Here is a 19,105-nt window from a genome sequence, read left to right on the forward strand (position 1 = left end):
AAGAATGTATCGAGTGTTTTTTCTAGTACATAATAATAGTAATCTGTACTTGATGTTCATTGTTGTTGAGAAATTATAGAAGTCCTTGAGAATCCAAGAGCCGCCGGTAGTTGGGTAAGACGTCTGTCGACCTGTCACCTGGGCGGCCAGTGTTTGACTCTCGGTGAGGCAGGAATTTTTTTTCTCCTTCTAATGCGGCTCGGTGTTCATTTTAAAACATAACAGTCGAATAAAATATTTTTGCACAAATTCTATCTTGTTTGTCAAAGGTTTAGAAATGCTGTTCAAATCACCGAACCAAATTCTAGTTTAGGTCTTTAAGTAGTTTGTATAATAATAATAATAATAATAATAATAATAATAATAATAATAATAATAATAATAATGCGTGCATTAATAGTTCTTTTCATTAACAGGAGGTAGATCTTCATGGAAATACATTATGGAAGTTCAGAGAGCAGGTGACTGTGAGGAGAAGTGGAATATTAATTCATCCGTATTTAAAAGAGAAAAAGAAAAAGAAGTGAAAATTCTTCTTGGATATGACATACTGAAGATTACAGGAACATTGCCAACCGAATGGTAGTGCTTGGGAAATAACTATGTATTCTGACATTAAAATAACGTAAGATTGGTTATTTATTTCTGTTTGGTGCTAATACATTTCTGTATAAAGTAATAAATAAGAAAAAAGCTTTAGAAAAGACAGTATTCACTGCTTCCGACTTTAAATCTAAATCGGAATACAAAAGACATTTTTTCTTTTAAACCTTGTATGATATAACATATAGGACTGCGCACAGGCCTGAGTACATACTATTCTGTTGACCACAAAATATGTAGTGAAGTGTATTTCCAAGAAATAGTCAGGAAAAATGAAACTCAATTGGACTGGAGAATTGAATGCTCTATTTTTTTCATATATCATCCATTATAGTGGGTTCACATGTAATTTAAATGCTCTGATACACACTGAAACTAAATCAGTAATATATTTGGAGCACTTTAATCACAGAATTTCTTACTTTTGCACGCTTTTCTTGAGGATATCTTGCAAGTGTATATATTCTCAATTTATTGTTGGTTCCAAAATTCGTTTTTAAAAGTCATTTTCTCAATCTGTACATTTGCGTTTCGTTCCTTTTACACAGTTATTTAACTTTATTTCGACAGCAAGTTGAAATCTATGAAAATGTGCAATAATCTTACGCCTGATAGTTGCACGCACCAGCTGTACGTTCCAGTTTTTTTTTTTTTTTTTTTTTTTTTTTTTTCACTGTTGTTAATCAGTTTTGCAGATAGAAATAAAACCCTTGAAGAATTTACATCATTACTTTTTTTTTTTTTTTTTTTTTTTTTTAACTGGACACGCAAATTGGCATATTTATTAGACCTCCTGTTCGTAACTGCCAGTTCCACCGTTTTATGCAAGTACGAATGTCCGTTTTGCAGAATTTAATAGGTGAGAAGTAAAGATATAATTTGATTTCTGCATCCAGCATGTCATCTGGGAAGAAGGAAGTGCTTATGAACTTAAAAAGGTAGATATCACAAACGCATATCAGGCCAATAAAGGGAATGGTGAAGAATTTTGTAGCTATATGTATATACTGCTTAATTAAATTAATATTATTGATTTCACTGTTATTATTATTATTATTATGTAAATTTATTCACTTTAGTTCGTTTGTGAATACTCAAGCCTCATGTAAAAGAACCTGGGTAATATATAGCTGTTGTGGAGCGAAGCAGGTGTGGGTTTAGGAAAGGCCAAATATTTTAGTTCAAACAATTATGTAAATTCATATATATATATAATGTTCCTACTAGGAAGAAGTTGTGAAAAATGTTTAAAATATTTATTGCCGTGTTATTTATTATCAAAAATAAATTCGAAATTACCTAACCAAGATGAACTGTGATTATTATTAATTATATTGGCATTTTAGAATTACAAAGCAAGAATATTAAAATACAGAGGTTATGTCCATAGCTATCTTTACTCAGTAGGTCAATGGAACAGGAAAACAACCGGGTATTGGCACACCAGATTGGCTCCTGTCTTTTCTGCCATTAATATTCACTCAGAACATTAGATTTTCCTAATACACAATAACACACTGAGCAAGGCTATGTGATAATATGTAAAAAACAGTATCACGTAACAGTTTCAACACAATAACTTACGTGATACTGTGTTTTTACATATTATCACATAGCCTTGCTCGGTGTGTTATTGTGTATTAGTACAAAATGGAAACAAGCAGTGGCGTAGCAGCTGCCCCCGCAACCCCCGCAGTGCGGGGGGGGGGCGACGTATAGGGGGCCCCGAAGTCTTGCGATGAATAAAGATTTAAAGAAGTAGAACTTCAATCTTACTTCTATCGGCTTTACAACTAGGGCCCCTTCTCTATACTTTTCCGGGGGGGGGGGGGGGCACAAAAGTGTGCTACCCCACTGGAAACAAGGCCTGATAGAATAGTTATAGGTTTTCCGTATCTACACATATAGTGTATCTTGTGGATCCATTGTTTTAATGAAGTTATAAAAGCTAAAGAAAATGTTATTTTAGTCATCCTGTTTATTTAAATCTTTGCTTTTCCGTTCATAATCGTTATATATAGAGGTGTGCGCGGATATAAAATATCACATCCGTACCGCATCTGCAGATAATGAGGTAGCAAATATATACAACTTACATATTCTATAATGGTCTGAAAATTTTCAGCTTTATCAGAGGGGCTTTGGCAGCTTTTTTTTTTTAAATACAGAATATAGCGGTACTTTAGGAGTAGCGAAGGGGCCTGTCATTTCGTTCTGTTTAGGTCTGAGATGTCGGGTTCTAAAAATATTGAAAAGAGCAATAAAAGGAAACTCTCTCCTGTCATTTCTTGTCCTTTTGCTGTCACTGAGTCACAAGCTTCAAACACTTATTTTGATTTAGTTATTTTTTTCAAATCCGTTTGAAACACTAGGAACAAAGACTGTAAAAAAGTTCATCCTTTTTTATTTTTATTCTTCATATTATTATTATTATTATTATTATTATATTTTGTGAATTAGTAAAACATTTCGTGCTATATTTATAATACCGGCTACTCATGTATTTAGTGAACAATAGACCCTTCATACCAGAAACACCCGGGCGAAAAATTATTTTGCGGAAAAAAATGCATATATTTGGTAATAGTGTTAGCATTGCCTTTTCCAATTATTTCCCTGCAGTTCATACAGAAGACTGTTTCGAATATAACTGAGAGCGTAGAAGACTTAAGGAAACAAGCTACAACTATTTCATTTTTATATATTTCATTCGCTTCAAACTGAATTGTTTTGATCACTCGAAGTTGCGTTTTCTGTAAACAGTTTTGCTAGATATTGCAATTTTTGGTTTTAACTTACGGGACATTGGTTATAAATTGAGCCAGGTGTGGGAGACCCGAGTTCGATTCCCGGCCGGAGGCATGTGGTTCGGATTCCACGTTAAGCAGTAGGCTTATATAGTCTCGCTGCTGAAAGGAACGTTAAACTCAAAATCAACTCAACTTCTATATTGAGCGAACAAACATTCTGGAAGTGGAACTGTGATGTATGCCTACATGAATTTGCTGCATGGGCATATCCTCTATTATAATATCCTTGTTACAAAGTGTGCTATTGTGTTTTATGCCGTCATCAAATATGTACAAACTTGTTTCAGCTTTTCAGAAATAAACACGATTCTTGACTGCAAAATTTTATTACACACTATAAAAATTTGTAATAGCATAATATCTTCTCTTAAACAAATGTAGGGGTCTCCTTGCTGTCCATAGAAAACTTAATAAGAGTACTCTTTCCAGTTTCGGTAAATAAAAATAAAGTCTGACCGAAGAAAACACGTATTATTACTAATCTGTAATAATGATAGATTGTCGAAATTGTTACACAGATTAGTAAACGTGAGTGGTTGCTTTGGTTAAATGTTATTTTGTTATTTAATTATATTGTAATTTTCTTCTAAAGACTGTGACTACGCTACTAAATTGCAATAAATAACACTGTTGTCCGTTGTAGCAGCAAGAGTAGGGTTGACCAGACGTATGATTTTCGCAGTACAGTACTGTTTTTCAAAGAGTTGTCCTCCGTGTTGCAAAGACACCTAGAAAATTGAGAAATGCCCTTCTTTTTTTAAAAATGTCCTGCGAAATGTCTTAATTTTACTTATTTGCAATACTTTAATGTTTTATTCTTTATTCACAATATTTCTAATCACAGGCACCCTTTTTCTAGATGATAAACCACTGTGTTTTTCAACATTCCTCAAAAGAGTATTCTTAGGAAAGGACAGCAATCAACAAACCATTGTTTTGCAATACATTGTTTTTACTGACAAGGTTGAAATATTACGACAGTGATGCCAACCAAGTTAATTAGAATTTATCTTATATCGGTCGAAATTTTCCCTCATTCCTCAAAATAATCCTACGCTTCAAAATTGATAAAAATAAACCGCAAGCGCAAATATTAATTACATGTGTAATTAATTATAATACAAATGAATTTGATTAGTCCATTTGTAACTTGCAGTGTGGAGCATTTTCTCTTCCTTCAGTAGTGTTATTTATGAATTTGATTAGTCCATTTGTAACTTGCAGTGTGGAGCATTTTCTCTTCCTTCAGTAGTGTTATTTATGAATTTGATTAGTCCATTTGTAACTTGCAGTGTGGAGCATTTTCTCTTCCTTCAGTAGTGTTATTTATGAATTTGATTAGTCCATTTGTAACTTGCAGTGTGGAGCATTTTCTCTTCCTTCAGTAGTGTTATTTGTCGAAGTGCATTGATGTGAAGAGACAGAATACGAGGTACAGACTGAAAAAATGAAATGAAATGAAATCTTTGAGTTTTACGTCCCACGATTATGCCGGTGAGGCTAAAGGAGACGGTGATGACGAGTAATGAATGAAATGGTGGAATGAAGAAAGTGGGAGGAAACGGGAGAACCCCGAGAAAACCCACGCACACGGTGTTTGTCCACCACAAAGTTCACTTGGCGGGGACTGGGATCGAAACCGGGACCCTAAGCACCAGAGGTGAACGCTCTACCACTGAGCCACCGCGGCCCCACGAGGTACAGACTGAGAATTCTTTATAGTTTGTGACTTTTCGAGATGCCTCCAAGACGGAAATGCGTTCTAAATTCAGAACTACAATCTCTATACCCATTTATTAAGAGAGGGAAGACAGTGAAGTACATTATGAAAAATGTTCACCTCAGTTTTCCATTGTCATCAGTGAAAAATATGAAATAGAAAATGTGAATGAATCTAAAACAAAAAGGTTTTTTTTTTTTTTTTTTAAATTAAATTGACTGTTTCGTGTTACTCTATCAACTCGTTTTAAATTGTTTCATCAATCTTGTATTTGTCATTCATGAAAATATTTGGAGCTTTTGTTAATAGCAAAAATGAATGAGTAACTTAAGGTTAACGTTAAATGAAATACAGACATGCGTATTGTCGATACTTGTGTCCTACTTTTTGCTTATCAGAATCCAGCTACCCTAAGCAAGAGAGAAGTTACTTACAAGGAAAGGACATGAACCTGTGAACGGGACTATCAAACTAGTCCATTCGATAAACATAACAAAGATATGTTCATGCACAAAAAATTAGGTGCCATGGACAACGGAGGAAGTCCCTAGGGCCCATTGACCCTGTTAGTATAAAGAAAATCGTAGACTCTAAGTTAAATAGCTATTGCATCAACACTGTTCATTGGAAAGTCATGTTTCATAGTTCATTCTCTTCAGCATGAAATAAGCTTTCCAAAGATGCTAAATATTGGGCTCCCTAACGTACTTGAACAGGGAGAACTGGGAGAATGTCGGAAAAATTCCCTCCAGAAATCCCTCGCATCAACTCTGGATCCCTCTGGAATGGCCCGGGGTAAAAGCATACAATCCAAATGTATCTCAAAAAATAGTATAGGGGATAAGAAATTTGTATACCAAGTTTTGTATTGATAGACCGAATAGATATGAGGGAAATGCTTATATACCAATACCAGAGAGGGTCGAAATTTTGTAAAAGAAGAAATGCGAGGATCGTCCAGAAAGTAAAGAGTTTTGGCATGGTTAAATAAAAACAAAATGTATCAGCACAAAACTTTATTTACAAAGCCACAGGACCTTCCTTTATTTTTCTACGTAATTGCCACAGTTGTCGAGACACTTGTTATAACGTAGGACCAGTTTTTCAATGCCAATGTTATACTCATTTGCCGCCAAAGATTTGAGCCAGACTGTCACGACCCTATAGGAGCGATTGTGAAATTTGTGAATAAAGATTCGTATAACGTGCCCAAAGTAAAACGTCGGTTTTCCTGAATTTATTGTTCGATTTTTTCCTTCAGTTTTTTAGTAACAAGTGATGGCCTACCACTCCGATCTTCATCAGGCACGCGGTCCTTAAACATAACATAATGCACCATTTCCGCACTGATGACTCGTTCATTGCACTATCACCATAAACATTCTTTATTTGCCTATAAATTTCAATTGCCTTAACATTTTGCGCGTTCAAAGGACAAATGACACTCGGCGGGATTTTCGATTGGCGCCGCTATTTGAAATCGCTAAAAGAGCAAGTAGCGTGACCGCACAGCATTGAGACTCAGCTCACACTGAGATGAAGGAAGGAGCTAAGTGCCGCGCACGCGATCGCAGTGGTAGGGAGTCGGTGCCGCGGGCGATGCATAATCGTTCTTTTACTTTCTGGACGGCTTTCGTATTTTTTTTCTGAGTCAAGATCAATATTTTATTTTAATTCATAATTACGTTGTGAACAGAACCGATATGTCTAAATATATTTTAGTTCTCTTCCCGATGCAATGACGTGAAACGTTTTCATATTTTAAATACCGTTACCATTAACAAACCTGGTCTGATCAGTACTTGGACAATGACCTTCATAGGAAAAGCCAAATAACGTTGGCAATGTGCCATTCAGCCAACGTCGTGAGGACAGCTGGAGAGCTGCTTGAATGAAAGAAGTATCGAACTCCTGTCAACTAAACTGGCAACATGCAATGGAATTGCGATGTGCTGACCATACACCTGCCAACTTAAAATCGTCAGTTCGTTGGCTTCAGGGAGCTTAGATTTCGGTGCCGAAAACTAGGCACGTCTTTCGCTTTCACCCTCTGTATCTACTCTTCCAATGCTGGACACACCTCGTTTCGTCCCAATCACTACAGCTTTTCCTTATGTTTTCTGTATTTTGCAGTTATTGATCAAACAAATTGATGTATATATTAATATTTAATGTTTAGCAATGGCTTAGTATTAAATACGTCTCAATTTGGAAGTTCCAAACGAAAGGAGTTTCGAAAAGGAGTCGTGGCTTCCCCTAGTGTCTTTGAAATTCATGTTGTAAACTTATTTCACATTTCTTGACAGCATAATACCATTTTGCACTATCACCGGTAATGCACAGATGAAAAAATGTGGCGTCACACTTAAAATTGCATGCTGTGAAATTGTGTCTTGGTAATTCCTTAAAATCCTAATGGTAAACGACATTCTTCTGAGTCTGTCCCCACGCAACATTTCTAATAATGAACAATCAGGTTAATAGATGTCGCCGCATGCGCTATTGGGGGTAAATTGCATTGTTAATCAGAGGTATTTCAAAAGATTTGTTAACTGTAATCAATTAGCTTTTAATTGATCAAGATTTTATGGTGTACAGCAGGCCGAAGGCTTGGGCGGAACACTAATTACCGTAGTAAGTCATCGCTAAATACTCATTTCGCTGCTGTTTTACTCTAGTTTAATTCTAACAAACTACTGCTGTCACCAGGTGAAGTGTGTAGCGATGACTGCTATTCCTTTCTGTTGAATCAGGTGGACTTCCAATGCAAAGAGACTGTGGCCGCTGATAGATCTTGGTATTATGTGTTGCTGCATATTGAAAGACATGATTATTTGCAAATGCCTTCTCATTACAATATCTGTTGGCATCAGGTCAGAAAGCCTTGCAGTTAGTGGCAATTATTAGCCTGACTGTGAACTATTTGGAGCGTGACTGACAAACTAAGGCATCTTGTTTTTATAATAAGGATATAACGAATTCCTTTTGTGGTCAGATTTAATGAGCGTGCTTCCTATGCATGCAAGCTCGGTTTCGATTCCCGGTAGATGTAGTAGTTCGGATCATACTGTAAACAGTATGTTCCGTCTCATTCAGATTTGGTGCTGAAATGGGATGGTAAATTGCAATTAATCAAAACAATTTTATTTATGTTATGTAACGATAATAATGTAATAATCATCCTTGGAAACATGATTATTATATTTATTGTAACAATAGAATATTGTAAACAATGTTTGAATTCGTTAAAATAAGTAGTAAATACAGATACGTAAACATCGTGTTAATATAAATGTTCGTTAGCACAGACGAACAATATAGTCGTTTCAATATGTCAGTTCCACTATAAAACTATTAACATTTTAAATATTTTTCTAACGTAACAGTTTCTTTGCTCATGTGAATACTCAAACTGAAAAATTTAAAGTGTTTAATTAAAACATTCTTCACATCGGAAACTGCACTTCTCATATAAATGTGTTCGCAATAGGTAGAATGATCACATTTAAGATAAATAAGAATTACAGTTTTATTTTTAAATAATAAGAAAACCTGCTCAAAACTCATGTTTCTTAAGTAGATTTGTGTCTTATGCAAATACAGTCCTTTTGAAGGCCATTTTTTAAAATAGTTTTCCTATTATATGTACGCTTTCGTTGTATGGATGATGGCTTTTTTTCCCCTAAATGTTAGCTATATTGTTTTTGTATCTGAGTGTGTGGCAATTGAAGTGCACTTCCAAATGGATTATGTAATCAAAAATTGACACCTAAGGGGTTTTGCTAAGAGAATAGATGTCAAAAAAAAAAAAAAAAAATCACTTATATGTATTTCAAAACAAGTACAGTATAAAAGTTATAATACTAAATTATACATACATCCAGGTATAAATATAAGTTACCTTTGAATTCTGCAAGTACAAGCTGTCCAAAGTAGTTGACCATAAGTGTTCATGAGTTTGGGAAATAACTGCTCATATAATGTTTGTGTTTTTGGCAAAGTGTCCGTTGTGCATGCAGTTTCAATTCTCTTCCCCCTCCACCAGTGAAGCTAATTTTCTATGATAAAGCACATCCTTCCATTTCCCATAGGTAGAAGTCCAGGTATTTTAAATCAAGAGAAGTGCAGGAAATTCATCCGCATCTTTTCCTTCTGTCTATCAAAAGTAATCTCTCATATCTTGGTAGTAGTGTGGTAGTCCACCATCTTGTTAAATACGCATACAGTATTACTGTCAAACTTGAAAGGATTATTTTAAAATAATCTTGAAATCCTTGAACATACAACCGTGCCTGTGCCATTTTGTTTTGTTTGTCGTGCCCATTGCGTAATGATGCTAAATTCATTTAAAAGTCACGACATATTTTAAAGAGAACCAGATAATCCATTCGTAACCGTAATTAGGAAAATGTCCATATAGTGCATATACTATTAAGGTGTGCATACATTGGTTTGTTCCCGTCTGTATATATATATATATATATATATATATATATATAGTATATGCATTTCATTGTGATACAAAACAAAAGTTATTATTTGTTTACCTATTCGTTTAAGTATTTTCTTCAAGAATGAAGCCTTTTATTGCAAATACTGGCTTCACCTTTTTGTTCATAATTCCCTCAAAAAACGGGAATTGACATTATGCAGCCTACGAAGTGAATCTATATTTTTAGACAAAAAAAAAAAAAAAGTAATCTTTAAGTCTTACGGCCGACGGTTATGCCAGTTAGGTTAAAGGAGACGGTGATTATGAGAAATGAATGAAATAATGGAATGCAGAAAGTAGGAGGAAACGGGAGATCCCCGAGAAAACGCACGAGCACGGTGTTTGTCCACCACAAAGTCCACAGGGCGCGAGCTAGGATCGAACCAGGGACCCCAAGCACCGGAGGTGAACGCTCTACCACTGAGCCACCGCGCTCCCTTTTAATAACAAACACAAAACAAGTTGACACACGTGTTAATTTCCTAGTAGCTAAATAATGACCGGATCAAGTACTTTTTAAGTTTTAAACCGAACACTGCTTTTCTTTCGCAATTTAAATGAACACCAAGAGACAAAATGAAATCTTTGAGTTTTACGTCCCACGTTACGCCGGTTAGGCTAAAGGAGACGGTAATGATGAGTAATGAATGAAATGGTGGAATGAAGAAAGTGGGAGGGAACGGGAGAACCCCGAGGAAACCCACGCACACGGTGTTTGTCCATCACAAAGTTCACTTGGCGGGGGCTGGGATCGAATCCGGGACCCCAAGCACGAAAAACAAGAGACGTTGAAAGAAAAAGAGTATTTGCGGGTCAATACTATGAAATAACTATGCAGATGTGTTATTTATGAACTGTTTACATCAGAAGTTTGAAACATCAGGATGATATAAATGGGGATACTGCTAAAGTCCCGTGGTTTCGAAAATTATCCAATTTTCGAAAAGTAAACTGAGGTCTTGCATTTCGAAAGTCCATTGAGGGGCTTTGTTTGCATATGGTATAAAATGTCAATGTACGGATAGTCTCCAGCAGTATGTTGTCTAGTTGGTAGTGGGTTGGTATGTACTGTTAAAAACCAAAGATACCTAACGGGAAACGTCGAGTTTTTGAAGAGAGATTTATCACAACTATATAAGATCAAAGAAGAACCCTGCTGCCAAGGAAAATGTATATTATGCTGTTTTCTTGTACTTTAAAGACTAATTTTGCCATAATCTGATAGGTAAATTCATGCTTCATCGAGTGTGGCAATGAACTACTTTTCACCGGATAGATGTTCATAGAGACGCCTGCAGTATGTCTTTCTCGCCCTCCGATAGGACTTGTCCAGTTGTCCACGACGTTTAAACACCGTCCGGGGCTTTAACTTGCCACGTAGGTTTCAGTTCACGGTTGACTGTGCCAGCTACAGGTGGAGTCATCACAGTACACGATCGCTTTCTACTTCTCTTACTAAATGAGCGTAGTACTGGAACGTCGTGGTGTTTATTGACCCCAATGTACATACATTTTCTGTGCGTTGTTTTTGAATGTGTCACAAAAAACTTTGCGTCGAAGAGTCCTACGACGTAGTGTTCCAAAAACTGGTTCACCTTCGGAGCCATGATCCACACACACACACACACACAAGAACTTGACGCGATACTTGAGGCCTTTGGTTTTTTCTCACTGTTTGAATCATTCGGATCGCTCGATTCTGTGAGCAGGGGTGAAGGCTTAAAATCGGACACATATAGACGGATCAACCTGTAGTATATAATACAAATGAAAGTGCCATTTCATGGAGGAGGAGGGAGCAGAATTTTGCAAAAATCAAATACGAGAAGACATTAATTAGTTTAATAATAAGATGAAATTTAATTTACTGATAATATTTTTTAAAAATGTTTTGCGATGTTTCCATAAATGGTGAATTCAACTTACGAGTAATTCCTCTCTGCAAAATGGTTTCTAGTGTGAACACTTCTGTGCTGCACGAAAAGATTAATGCATACTGTATAACTACATAAAATAACTGATTGTACTTTGAATATGCTATACAAGTTGAAAGGTAATTTAAACTACCGACTTTATCATTTGTACAACTTTCTAAAAGATTTTTTTTTCGTCACATCGTACCGTCAGCATTCTAAGATTTGTCAGTACCTATGTAGGAAGCAAATATTTTAAGAGCATTATTTGTTGTTTTAATTAAGTATTCAATTTGCATAAAACGTTACAGATTTCGTTTTTACACAACTTGTGCTATCCTATTTATAAAACAAAAGCATGTAACGCTAATTTCCTAATAGTACACATGTAAGCTAATAGGTGTTGCTGCATGCCCTACAATCTTGCCTGATTCCGATAGATGCCGCTAGCGTGCAGCCAATTTTATATTAATAACTATTGTGACAATTTAAACTGTATTCCTTCTATTTAATTATTGGAAATGGGTAATGATGATACTGGACATAAACGTGATTTGCTGTTTATTGTTAGGACAAGTAAAAAGTTGAGGGTTACAATTGAAAATGATTTTAGCCTGTAGTGTATAGAGGGCAGAAGGCTTGGGGGCAAAAACTACTATGCAACAAAATAAAATCTTTACTTCCATTCTTCATCCTTGTGAAAGTTAATGTACAAGGTTTACTGTACAGGGCAAGTCAGAATGATGGACCTGATTTCAGAAATATATTCTATGGAATCTATAAAAATATGTTATTGCGTAATATGCGCTTCCAAAGGTTACTTTTCAGAGTTTAGTTCCCATTTTCTACCGCTAAGTCAGCAGAGAATAGTTAAGGAAAATGGCGTTGCCTAGAAAAGAGAAATCTTTTTGTGTGCTTGATTATCATGTAAACAAGTCTGTGATTAGTGTTCAACTGCATTTCCGTACCAATCTACAAGGAAGGGCATTCGTAAGTGGTATGAACATTTCAGATTTCTCTAAAGAAAAGTCGACTGGCTTGATATTGATCGCAATATGCCACAAAAGTTCGGCTTGATGTGTGCCGTGTTAGGAGCGGTGCTCATATAATAGAACACTTGTGATCTGTTTGAAGCAAACTTTGACACTTTACCTTTCGTAACACATGTCTTACAACTTCACAGAATAAATTTCTGAAATCGGGTTCTTTATTTTGACTCGCTCTATATTTATATAAGAAATTAAAACCCTGATGACTCCCACAGAAAAATAAAATGGTTGTAATGCTTTTCATTAATGTTTAACACAAAGCAAACTATCAAAGCTTTTATTTTATTTCATAATCAATTACTAAATTGATTGGTAATAGTTTTAATAAATGCATGTAAGGCACACATTAGTCCTTCTGTACATTATAGAATAGATTGTAGGAAATTCTTACGATTTTTCCTAGAGTCAAAATCTCAACGTGTATGGTATCAGATCGCATGTCATTTCCGATGTTCAGAACAATCCTATGAGATTTCTCTTCTTTGGATAACACTCTATTTCGGAAAGGAAGTTCATAAGATTTCGATTTAAGCGATATCAGGTGAGAGAAAGTATGCTTTTTCTTTAGAGGTATGCAATTTAGCAATTGACCAACATGGGCGTAGTTATCCTGTTGCTGTCCTATTTTAGATCTCGCAAATTTGTGAAGTGTAATTTAATTTTGAAAGGAACATTTCACAAGAAATTCGAGTATGTGGGCGCTGCACCTGTCAGTTAAATATTTGTTGAGAAACGCATGTTGAATTTCTCAAGCACGTAATCAGATCATACAGGAAAAATCTTCACGTGTATGGCACAAAAGGGTAGGATTTCCCACGAGATATGTCGTAACATTTTTCCGAAAATAAATCGTAAGAATTTTCTTAAAATCTATCCTATAGTGTATAGCAGGCCTTATTGTATATAGTAATTATTTAAATATTATCTTTATCAGAATATGGATACTAGCATACACGCATCATATTCTATAAAAAAAATGAATAAGTAAATAATAATAATAATAAACCATTGGATACATGTACTTCAAATCTTATACAGAATCTCTCTCACAGTTTGCTTTCTTTGTATTGTGTTCTTATAGCATTTCTAGTTAAAGTTGTTTTTAAACAATTGATAGGTTTATTTTGATTTGCTTCTTACTTTGCTTTCACTGTACCTGACTGAATGAATATGCATTTCCTAGTATGTTTTATTTGTTGTTGAAATTTATTATTTTTTTGACTATGAGGTATAAGGAATAATTGTATTTAAAAATGTTACTGTATGTAATTAAATAATTTTGTCAATTGCATGGTTTTTAATGTATACTGTTTACTGTCATTACCCAATGTCATGATTTGCTGTCATTATTCTAGATCAAGGGTGGAGAACCTTTCTTGTTTCAAAGCCCACATTCACGATGCTCATTTCCCAAGAAGGCAGCATATGATTTTATTTATTTATTATTATTATTATTTGGTTAATAGACCTACATTTTGTAGTTATTTTACATTTATTAGTTGCATCATCATCATATCATCCTAGGTATTCTGCCTTAATTGGCAGGTCACTTGTCGCAGCTGAGAAGCTTCCATGCTCCACGGTCCTCCAATAACCTCTTCGTCTTCACGTATGATCTTTCTGTTTTAATATCATCCATTAATTATAGTCTCTTTCACCCCCTCCCTCTCTTTCCCGCCACCATACCCTCTAGGACGTCCCTCATGATACAATCTCTTCTTAGGCAATGTCCCAACCAGTTTCTCTTCCTCTTCGTAATAATATCTAAAAGTGTTCTTTTCTCACCCACCATTTCTAACACTCTCTCATTCGTTTTCCGCTCGACCCAACTAATTCTTTCCATTCTTCTCCACACCCACATTTCGAAGGCTTCCAGTCAAGTTATTAGTTGCATGGTTGCGTTAATACAGGTAATTTAGGTAAAGATGTGTAAAAGTATAGAACATGAAAAGGCAAAGTAAGATAATTTATCATTCATTTACGTTTCAGAATTATATTTCTCGTATATTTCATATTCCTTATATAGATTACCATTTTCAGAGCAGGCAGGCCCAGAAGGCTGCCATTTTATGAGTGGAGGCCACAGGCTTCCACCCCTGTTCTAGATCTTTTGTTCTTACGCATAAAACTAGAAACGAAATAGTTTCGTCAATATAAATGAGTCTAGAATAAAATACTTCTGGTGTCATTTGTTTCTAGTGGGTTCCAAATAAATCTGTTGTATTTGTAACTTACAGTGATTATGTTTTGTACGGACCTAAAAGTCGTGTAACGAAAGCCAGGATCATAATTTCCGTTTAAATTTCCAAAACATAAACTTCGAAAAATAAATACATCAAAGAGTAGGAAGGTAAGGAAACGTATTTTACCAACATACGTGGGTTGGAAATTTAATATTTGGAAACATTTAATTACTAATAAAAAAAAAAAAAGGTACTTTCGTGAAACTTCTCCAGTCCTTCAATGAAGTCGCCAGCGTCTCGAGAACTCGTTACCAACGGTGTGTGGAAGCCCTGCAGCCGCCTATCTTGAAGGTTCAGATGACGCGGCTTATTGCATGTAGAATTCCGGGAATAGTCCGGAAGCGAATGCGACGAACTAGTTTCTTCATCTATCGAATAAATCATGATGATCATAAAGGTTTAAGTTCGGTGAATATGGTGGATGAAAATGCCCTTCCCAAACCCAGTGACCGAACAAATTACTTACAGATTTTGCAACATGAGTATTATTAGCAAAATTATTAGAATTTTGCAGAAAGTGTTGCCGCTTGTTTGGCAAACCAGATCGCACAGTACATTAAGTTCCAAAAGTGAACAGAAATATTCTGCATTCATATCTGTCCGTGGGGTGCAATATGTTTTAGAATGACACCATCACGATTTTCATACTTTGGTTTTGGCGAACTTCTGTTTTGCGAGGTGATCCATAATGACATCACTCATTGAACTGATGTTTGAGGTGAGGTTTGTACTACGACGAGACCACGCCTCATCAAGATGAAGGAACCACTGAAACATGAGGTGACATTGGCTTCCGAACTGTTCCCGTTATTGTGCATGCAACAGATCGCACCGTCAGAACCATCAACAGAACAGGCGCTGCTACAGGAATACTACAACTCCCACCTCGCTAGCAATGAGCTGTTGAAAATGCTGAAGACTTCAGTGAAGGGCTGTAAATTATCGTGCAAGTGTCTCTTTTTATATTAGTAGTAATTATATAGTTGCCATTGTTAAGTCTCCAATCCACGTAAATGTAAATTGTATACCGTGTATGCTTTGTACAAGAAGTAGCCATTCTATTTCAAATCAAAATTGTTTCCTTTGTAACTTTCTATCAGAAGTGACGAAATGACTTGATTCATCCATATCAATTAAATAAATCAAAGAAAAATAGTATTATGTTGTAACTGTCAGGTGTTAAAAGAAATTTGTGAAAGAATGGTGCGTAAACAGCTTCGCCACTTGTTCGAGTCCAAACTCAGTTACAAATAGACATCGGAAGTCTTATAAAACGGTTATGTCCGTCTGTCAACGGATATTAGAGAATCAAGAAATAGGTTCTATCTCACTTGTTAACCCTCTATTCAAACCGGAAGTGGTAGAAATCAACTGTTTCCAGTTTCAATGTTGATCGCCATACAACGAAAACGAAAAACAAGATATCTGTAAGGTACCTGCCAGATAGTTATTAAAATTGATGATGCCAGGTGCGGCATTGCTTGTTTTGTCACTCTTGGTTCCAAATGATGGCCCGAAACGTATTTTGCATTGCAAAAGGCTCCGTTGGAGAGCTATGAGGAGTGGGGAATATTCTTGTTTCGGCCCTCTTTCGCAACTTTCCAGAGTCTACTCATGGTTGTTACATGGATCTTGCCCTTAGCCCTTTTAAACAGTTGAAGTCCACAGAAGTTCATTGGACTCGCGTCTGGAAAAGTCACAGGTATCTCATTGAAAGGTATGACCTATATTCCAAGGGCCTTCTTCATATCCTGGTAGAATGTGAGGGACGATTTTGAGATAGGTTATGAAGCTTTGTCTTGACGGATCTCGTTTATGCACATTTCTGATAGCTCCTGTTCCTAGATCGGCCTCAAGATCTCTTGGCAATATTGTGAGTTGATTTTCCAGTTCTTCACCCTGCGAATCTTCAGTTTGCCCCGGTGACCTGTATACGGCAACCACAATGAACCCCTTTGCATGCTCGCACCCATTTTGTGAAGCGCTTCGCGCCCTTTTCTTTGTATATAATGGCACTTGATTTGCTGCAGTCAGAAAGGTACACCCACACCTTATCCAATGTAGTGTCGTACCGCCACTTTGGTTTTGCTAGATGTCGCTAATACACCTTCCGAGTGTTACTTGTGTTTCCATCGGTGAGGTGATTACACCTTTTCACGTTGGCACAAGATGCGGTTGACATTTCCCAAAGATACATTTAGACTATTCATCATGTCTTTGGATCGAGGATTCTCTCTAATGATCATTCTGCGAAGTTTCACCTGCATGCTGGTTATGGTTTGTGTGCACGGCTGTATTCTTGTCCCCTTCGTAGGAGAACCGAAAGCTGGGGCTGGTTTCGGTACAAAACCTCGCTGTCCAAAATATGGCGTGGTCAAAATTAGCGAAACGAAATCTCGCATAGGACAAAAATTCGCAGGACAGGTAGCGATTTCTTCAGGATATAATATTCAAAATATTTCTGTATACATTTAAACCTCCATTAACGACACTTGCAGAATATGGACAGATTTTTTTGTCCCGGTAAGAATATATGCATTAACGGTATTACGGGACAGATCCCTCTATTCCACGGACACACTCAAATATATTTGTGGACATGAACAACCTTCTTCCCCTCTCTCTCCGCATCATGCTCTTAATGTGCTATTTTACTTCTTCATAACGGACAGGAACTATTTATTCTCAATTCAGATGTATTTAGCACCGAAAACATCGCCTTTTTGTAATTTAAAAATAAATCTGAGAACAGTAAGAGTTGACGGAAAATTCATTTCAAATGCTCAGCCGTTTTCAAGTAAAGATGACACAATGTCGATTTGAGTGTGGTCATGCTCGCTGCTCTAGCGGTTAGCACGTGTGTCTTCGTTGATCGTAGTCCCTGGTTCGATTCTTGTAAAATTTAATTTCACATTCCTTCACTTTCTTTAATCATTTTTAGAGCACATCCGTAGGATGTTAAAAAAAAAAGCATTTCCTTTCTTCGACTTGAATGTAAAGAGAAAAAAAAACTGTAGAGATTGTCTCCTTCCTCTTTGAGAGCTGAATTATCAAAAACACTGGAACATGTTTCTACTTAATATTAATGACAAGACTATGCAGTTTCATCTTGTTAACTTGAGCGATTCGTGAGTTTCGGTTTTAAAAAAAATTGAACCCCATCCAAGTGGGATTCGTAATACATTCTCATCAAATTATTTAAGTACAGGAAAGCCTATAAACTTGACCACCTCTCTAAGTTGGCCACCTGCTTATGTTGGCCTGGTTCGTCTTGAATCTGCATTTTCCCACAAGACATTCGTTACTTATTACTCTGGCCACCTGTCTATCTTGGAAGTTGGCCGCATTGAAGCAATGTTTAGCCTATGATGATGATGATAACTTTGCCAGCGTATTTGGCCTCGCAAAACACCGTTTTGCTATTTTTCTTATAACTCTTTCGTATTCTCATGTGAGAGGCAAATGTATTTGTATCTGGAGACAAGGTAGTATAGATACCTACGATTTGTTCAATTTATTATTTTGCTTTCCTGGTTTTCAATCTGAATAACAGTATGCTACAATATAAATTTCAATAAACTGCGTACATATGTTTCTATTTTATTGTTGTTTGTGTTATTATGTTTTCAGTCTGAATAATTCTGTGTACCAGGCTAGTTTTCAGGAAGAGAAAGTACTACAGTATGTTCAAGTTTGCTAGTACTGTACATTGTTATCATTACTATATACGCATTATTTAAAAGTAGCTGCCGTGCTATTACTCATTCAAATTTTACAATCAAATAATAATAGAAATCCTAAAAATACGAGGGAGGTTCAATAATTATTGTCTCCGGCATATTTAAAATACTTCAGCTGGGATGGCTGATGGGGGATATTGTAGCCTAATGTCTTATATGTATATATGCTAAATTTCAGAACCATAGCTGCTATATTAATATTCTTTTTTGTCGTTTCAGGTGTGAGAGGTGGCACCTAGCTTGAAAAATGGAGAAACCGAACAACGAGCTGTCATCAAGTACCTTCTGAAAAAGGAGTTAAGCCCAAAGGAGATTCATTAGGACATGATCAGTGTGTTGGGTGATGGGGCTCCTTCCTACCAGGTGGTAAAGAACTGGTGCCGCGATTTCCGTTGCGGCAGGGATAGCTGTCAGCAGGCCTCTGGTGCTGGTCCTCCAACAACAGCATGCACCCCAGAAAACATTGGTGCTGTGCATGATACGATTATAACAGAGAGATGAATCACGGTGCAACAGTTAGCAGACATCATGCACA

The 19,105-nt window shown here is 36.2% G+C and overlaps 1 protein-coding gene across 1 annotated transcript in view; it reads left to right on the forward strand.

The window, feature by feature from the left end:
- LOC145673419 (trafficking protein particle complex subunit 13) overlaps positions 1 to 13,878 on the forward strand; it is a 62,042-nt gene extending 48,164 nt beyond the window's left edge. The window contains exon 11 of the mRNA XM_081743108.1: positions 417 to 13,878. The gene's annotated coding sequence lies outside the window, so the exon portion shown is untranslated. The remainder of the gene's footprint in view (positions 1 to 416) is intronic.
- Positions 13,879 to 19,105: the final 5,227 nt, after the last annotated feature.

Source organism: Thermobia domestica, chromosome 16 (genome assembly GCF_964235325.1).
Source record: "Thermobia domestica chromosome 16, izTheDome1.hap1.1, whole genome shotgun sequence".
NCBI classification, from domain to species: Eukaryota; Metazoa; Arthropoda; class Insecta; order Zygentoma; family Lepismatidae; genus Thermobia; species Thermobia domestica.